This window comes from Gorilla gorilla, chromosome 9 (genome assembly GCF_029281585.2).
Source record: "Gorilla gorilla gorilla isolate KB3781 chromosome 9, NHGRI_mGorGor1-v2.1_pri, whole genome shotgun sequence".
NCBI classification, from domain to species: domain Eukaryota; kingdom Metazoa; phylum Chordata; class Mammalia; order Primates; family Hominidae; genus Gorilla; species Gorilla gorilla.
In genome coordinates, this window is record NC_073233.2 from 130,503,859 (window position 1) to 130,509,839 (window position 5,981).

Genomic DNA, 5,981 nt, shown 5'->3' on the forward strand with positions numbered 1-5,981 from the left:
AATGAGCAAAGACAGCCAACCTGTGAGGCTAGAAGCAAGATGGAGTCGGCCATGTCAGATTTCTCTCACTGTCATCATTTTCTCAGTTATAATTTTTCTGCAAAGGCAATTTTATATTCTGTGCCACTATTCTATTTTGGCAGCTCTATATATGTTTTAAATGTAGTAGCATTAGATGTTTTACTACCTGCTTAAGAATTCCCTTCATTGCTTCACTTTTCAAATTATACTTAACATTTTCTTCTGTTTTTTCTGTTAGGTGAAGTTTAGAGGTGCAGAACAATTGTTTGTGCTTTTGATTATCTGTTAATTTTAGAAGAATTGCCATCCAAACATTATATAGTTTTCCAAAGCTAGGCATGTACTAATACAATTAGTGTCCCAATAATCCTATTAGGCAAATGTAATTATGAATTCTTTTTTTTTTTTTTTTTTGAGATGGAATCTTGCTCAGTCGCCCAGGCTGGAGTGCAGTGGCGTGATCTCGGCTCACTGCAAGCTCCACCTCCCGGGTTCACGCCATTCTCCTGCCTCAGCCTCCCGAGCAGCTGGGACTACAGGCGCCCACCACTACGCCCAGCTAATTTTTTTGTATTTTTAGTAGAGATGGGGTTTCACCGTGTTAGCCAGGATGGTCTCGATCTCCTGACCTCGTGATCCGCCCACCTCGGCTTCCCAAAGTGCTGGGATTACAGGCGTGAGCCACCACGCCCAGCCGTGAATTCTTATTTTACAAATGAGGAATCTGAGTTACCACAGTACTACAATTCGATATCACAGACCCCACGGGTTAAGAGGCACAGATTCCATTAATAACTGCTCTCGCTTCAGATGACAGTCACAAGTTCAGTGGTCCCCAGGCTACCCATATACTTCTGACCAACTGAATACAAATTCAGGGGTTCCCACAACCTTCTCAGGTTTGATAACTTAGTAGAATCACTCCTAAAACTCAGAAATACACTATATTTGTAATTACAGCTTAATTGTAAGTATACAAGTCAGGACCAGTCACATGAAAAGACCATAGAGTAAGATCTGGAAGGGTCCAGAATGTAGAGCTTTTGCACCCTCTCCCTGTGGAATTAGGATGTGCTACCTTCCAGCACATAGATGTGTTCACCACCCAGGAAGCTCCACTAAGCCTCAGTGTTCAGAGATTTTATTGGGATTTCCTTACATAGCATGATTGATGGACTCATTGGTGACATGATTAAACTAAATCTCTGGCCCCTCAAATCTCCTCAGAAGAGGTCAAACGGATATCACCCCACTCACAGCTCAAACCCTCTAGTCTCATGTTTGGTCTTTCTGACATGACCAGCTCCCAACCTGAGTCATCTCACTGGCATTAATTTAGGTATGGTCCAAAGGGCTCATGAATAACGAGGACATTTCTATTGCTCAGGAAACCCAAGGATTTAGGATCTTTCTTTTCACAATCAAGTGCAATGGTCAGTCAAATTCTTATAAAAAATGGGCACAAAAAGATTAATTACCTTCCCAAGGTCACATAGTAAATGATTGAGATGGTTTCAAACTCAAAAAATGTGATCCAGAGCTCATATCTATTTTTTTTTTTTTTTTTTTTTTTTTTGGAGATGGAGTTTCACTCTTGTCGCCCAGGCTGGAGTGCAAGTGGCGCAATCTTGGCTCACTGCAACCTCTGCCTCCCAAGTTCAAGCGATTCTCCTGCCTCAGCCTCCTGAGTAGCTGGATAACAAGATGGATTACAGGCATCCGCCACCATGGCTGGCTAATTTTTTGTATTTTTAGGAGACAGGGTTTCACCATGTTGGCCAGGCTGGTCTCAAACTCCTGACCTCGTGATCCACCTGCCTCAGCCTCCCAAAGTGCTGGGATTACAGGCGTGAGTCACCGAGCCCGGTCGTACCTTTTTATTTGTTAAAAAAAAAAACATGGAACGCTTCACAAATTTGTGTGTCATCCTTGCACAGGGGCCATGCTAATCTTCTCTGTAGCGTTCCAATTTTAATATACGTGCTGCTGAAGCACATTATGCACTTTACAAGGACACACATACGAAGTGGTAGGTTCCCAAGCTTAATTTGTACAATCAACAGTTAGAGACAACCTAAGAAACATGCAGCCCTCAGGAAAGTGCTGTGATGACGCTCAAATCAGGCAATGTCCTCCCAAGCCAGGAAAAGATGAAACAAATGTGAGAGGCCCGTAAGAATCCGCAAGACTCAGAAACAAGTGAAATAATGGCAATTTTTAATAAACAAAATATTTGCTTTAAAATGGGCCCTAAAGGCCATTTTGAATACATTGAATACAGTGCTTTAACTCCAAGTCCCTATGCTGAAATATTTCAGAGTTCTCAGATATTTATAAAATATTTGCATGAAGTCTTTTAGGCCAGTGGTTCTCAAATATCAATCCTTAGACCACTACCGAATCTTGATAAATTTTTCACCGCTTTGTAACAGAATTATAAAAATAAGAAAGATGTAATAATCATTCCATTAAGCTAAATATTCAATTAAAAGGGTCGTCCTTCTTTTATCTCTCTCAGGGGGAAAAAAAAACAACACTTTCTCGTTCGCTTTTGGAGCTTCCATACACATGCTCTTTGGAAGTTATTGCCCTTTAGAGGTAAGAGGACGCCAAACATAGATGCAATTTTTTAAAATATTAGTAAAAGAAAAAGCTGGCAACCATGCATTGTCTTTATTTATTTATTCGGGCTGTTAGAGATAAGTTCTAAATTTCTCTTCAAAGAATCAATATGTCAGTATGTTCAATTCTTTGCCTTCTACTTTTAAACTTAACTTCCTCGTAAAGCAACATTTTTCGATTATCTACTCCACCCTGACTCAATTCTGATTACCTAGTCCACCCTGACTCATTCCGATCACCTGCTCCACCCTGACTCATTCAGATTACCTGCTACCTGCCGCGCCCTGACTCATTCTCCGCCCTGCATAACCATTTTTTTTCCCCGCCAAACCACTCACCCCGTTACTCTCTTTAAATTAACCAATCGGAATTAGTTTAGCCTGTGCGGTCTAACCCTAGCCAATGGGGGAAGGACACAGCAGCAGGGGCCACGTGCGACCGGGATAAGAACCCCTTCCCATCCCTTGTCCAAGTGTGCGCTCACCATTGCTCTGTCTGTAAGGGCACACCCTTCTATAGAAGTACCTTGCCTTGCTGAGAATTAAAAGAAAATTTTATATTCGAGTGCTATTTCTTTTGCGGCACCAAAACTTTATATATAACAGGGATTTTATTGGGTTTTTTGCTTGCTAGTTTGATAGTTCTCTCGTTTTGCTTAATAATTCATAAAAATCTTGATCCAGGTGAGGTGTGGAAAAAATTAAAAATGTTAAAATCTTGGGAGCCCTGCAATTCGGTTTGCAAGCTGCAGGTGCCCCTTTGTCCACCAGATGGCAGGGCAGCTCTGCAGGTAACTTCTGGCGCCGCCTTCTGCTGCCTCCGCCTCTGCCTTTGCCCTGGGAAAGCAGCGCCAGTTCATCTTTCAAAGAATACGTCCCTTCTTGTCTTTAGGGTTTTTCCCCCAAAGAATGTTTTCAGCGGAAGTATTTTACATCTCAGTCGAGAAATGAACTTCCCCAAGAGTGTTGTGGGTAGGCTTGCCGGTTTTTTTTTTAATTATTATTATTCACTATAAATCTTTATTAATAAAGATTTAACAAAGACCTAACCCAGCAGTTCACAGGTACAGAAAGTCAATGTGAGGAAAGAAGACGGAACTGATCCGAAATGTTTATTCCTCTCCTAAATCACCACTGACAACGACAACCACACACACACACACACACACAGAGCTGACGCTCAGAATGCGTAGGGACAGAGACACAGGGAGCAGGACAGGAAGGAAAGGGTAGTTATATATGGCCGAGAGGAACATGGTTCCTTAGTAAGTCTGGAAAATACAGTATTGCCGCTTAGGAAAAACAAAGAGGCGCGCCATACTGCCACCCAGTGGTGTGAACTGTTTCTTTCCAGACTTAATGCAAACAAAACCTTTCTTTTTATGCTTCTGATGGTGGCTGAGATCTTCCTCTCAAAGAACTACATTACACAGTACTGCTTGCTCCTACCAGTACTTGACACGGGTGTCAGGCCCAACCACGTGCTCGGTGTATTCATAGACCTTAGTCACGGAAGCACAGTCTTGTCCGGATGCACAGCATGTGAGCACTTGCTCTCTAAACTTACCATCTTCCAGCTCCGGTTAATACAGCAGACCATTCACGCGTCTAGGAAAAAAAAGAATTACCCTAGGGCCCTGCTATTATTTGGGCAAGAGACTCATAATGACCTTACTTGACCGGCTGCATAAAAAGTCCCAAATCTTCCTGCCATTCCTTTCTCGTCTTGGCGTCTGGGCCAGGAGCACAAAGCCTAGGAAAGGACCCAGGGACAGAAAAAGGAAATATCGAGGTACTGTTTTCCCCCTACCTCCTCAGCTTGGCCTAAGGAAATTTTCAGAGTAGCTGAGCTAAGCTCCAGCATCCTCTTTTCTTCTGATATGGTTAGACTTTGTGTCCCCAACCAAATCTCATCTTTTTTTTTTCTTTTCAGCCACTCAGACAGATATGTATAACCTCTCTCTTTTTTTTTATTTTTATTTTACTTTAAGTTCTGGGATACATGTGCAGAACATGCAGGTTTGTTACATAGGTATACATGTGCCATGGTGGTTTGCTGCACCTGTCAATCCATCATCTAGGTTTTAAGCCCCGCATGCATTAGGTATTTGTCCTAATGCTCTCCCTCCCCTTGCCCCCCACCTCCTGACAGCCATGGGTGTGTGATGTTCCCCTCCTTGTGTCCATGTGTTCTCATTGTTCAGCTCCCACGTATGAGTCAGATGATGCCGTGTTTGGTTTTCTGTTCCTGTGTTAGTTTGCTGAGAATGATGGTTTCCAGCTTCATTCATGCCTCTGCAAAGGACATGAACTCATTCTTTTTTCTGGCTGTATAGTATTCCATGGTATATATGTGCCACATTTTCTTTATCCAGTCTATCATTGATGGACATTTGGGTTGGTTCCAAGTCTTTGCTATTGCAAATAGTGCTGCAATAAACATACATGTGCATGTGTCTTTATAGTAGAATGATATATAATCCTTTGGGTATATACCCAGTAGTGGGATTGCTGGGTCAAAGGGTATACCTTGTTCCAGACCCTTGAGGAATTGCCACACTGTCTTCCACAATGGTTGAACTAATTTACACTCCCACCAACAGTGTAAAAGCATTTTTGTGTCTCCATATCCTCACCAGCATCTGTTGTTTTCTGACTTTTTAATGATCACCATTCTAACTGGCATGAGATGGTATCTCATTGTGGTTTTAATTTACATTTCTCAAATGACCAGTGATGATGAGCTTTTTTTCATATGTTCGTTGGCCGCATAAATGTCTTCTTTTGAGAATTGTCTGTTTATATCTTTGCCCACTTTTTGATAGGGTTGTTTGTTTTTTTCTTGTAAATTTGTTTAAGTTCCTTGTAGATTCTGGATATTAGACATTTGTCAGATGTATAGATTGCAAAAATTTTCTTCCATTCTCTAGGTTGCCTGTTCACTCTGATAATAGTTTATTTTGCTGTACAGAAGGTCTTTAGTTATATTAGATCCCATATGTCAATTTCGGCTTCTGTTCCAATTGCTTTTGGTGTTTTTGTCATGAAGTCTTTGCCCATGCCTATGTCCTGAATGGTATTGCCTAGGTTTTCTTCTAGGGTTTTTATGGTTTTAGGTTTTACATTTAAGTCTTTAATCCATCTTGAGTTAACTTTTGTATAAGGTGTAAGGAAGGTGTCCAGTTTCAGTTTTCAGCATATGGCTAGCCAGTTTTCCCAGCACCATTAATTAAATAGGTGCTGGGAAAACACCTATTAAATTATTTCACCATTGCTTGTTTTTGTCAGGTTTGTCAAAGATCAGATGGTTGTAGATGTGTGGTGTTATTTCTGAGGCTT

At 41.4% G+C, this 5,981-nt stretch overlaps 1 non-coding gene across 1 annotated transcript; it reads right to left on the bottom strand.

Annotated features, from left to right (window-relative positions):
• Window positions 1–1,913: 1,913 nt before the first annotated feature.
• LOC115936438 (U6 spliceosomal RNA) lies at window positions 1,914–2,016 on the bottom strand. The gene has a single exon (XR_004071912.1). It is a non-coding gene; the product is annotated as a U6 spliceosomal RNA (small nuclear RNA).
• Between the last annotated feature and the right edge of the window lie 3,965 nt (window positions 2,017–5,981).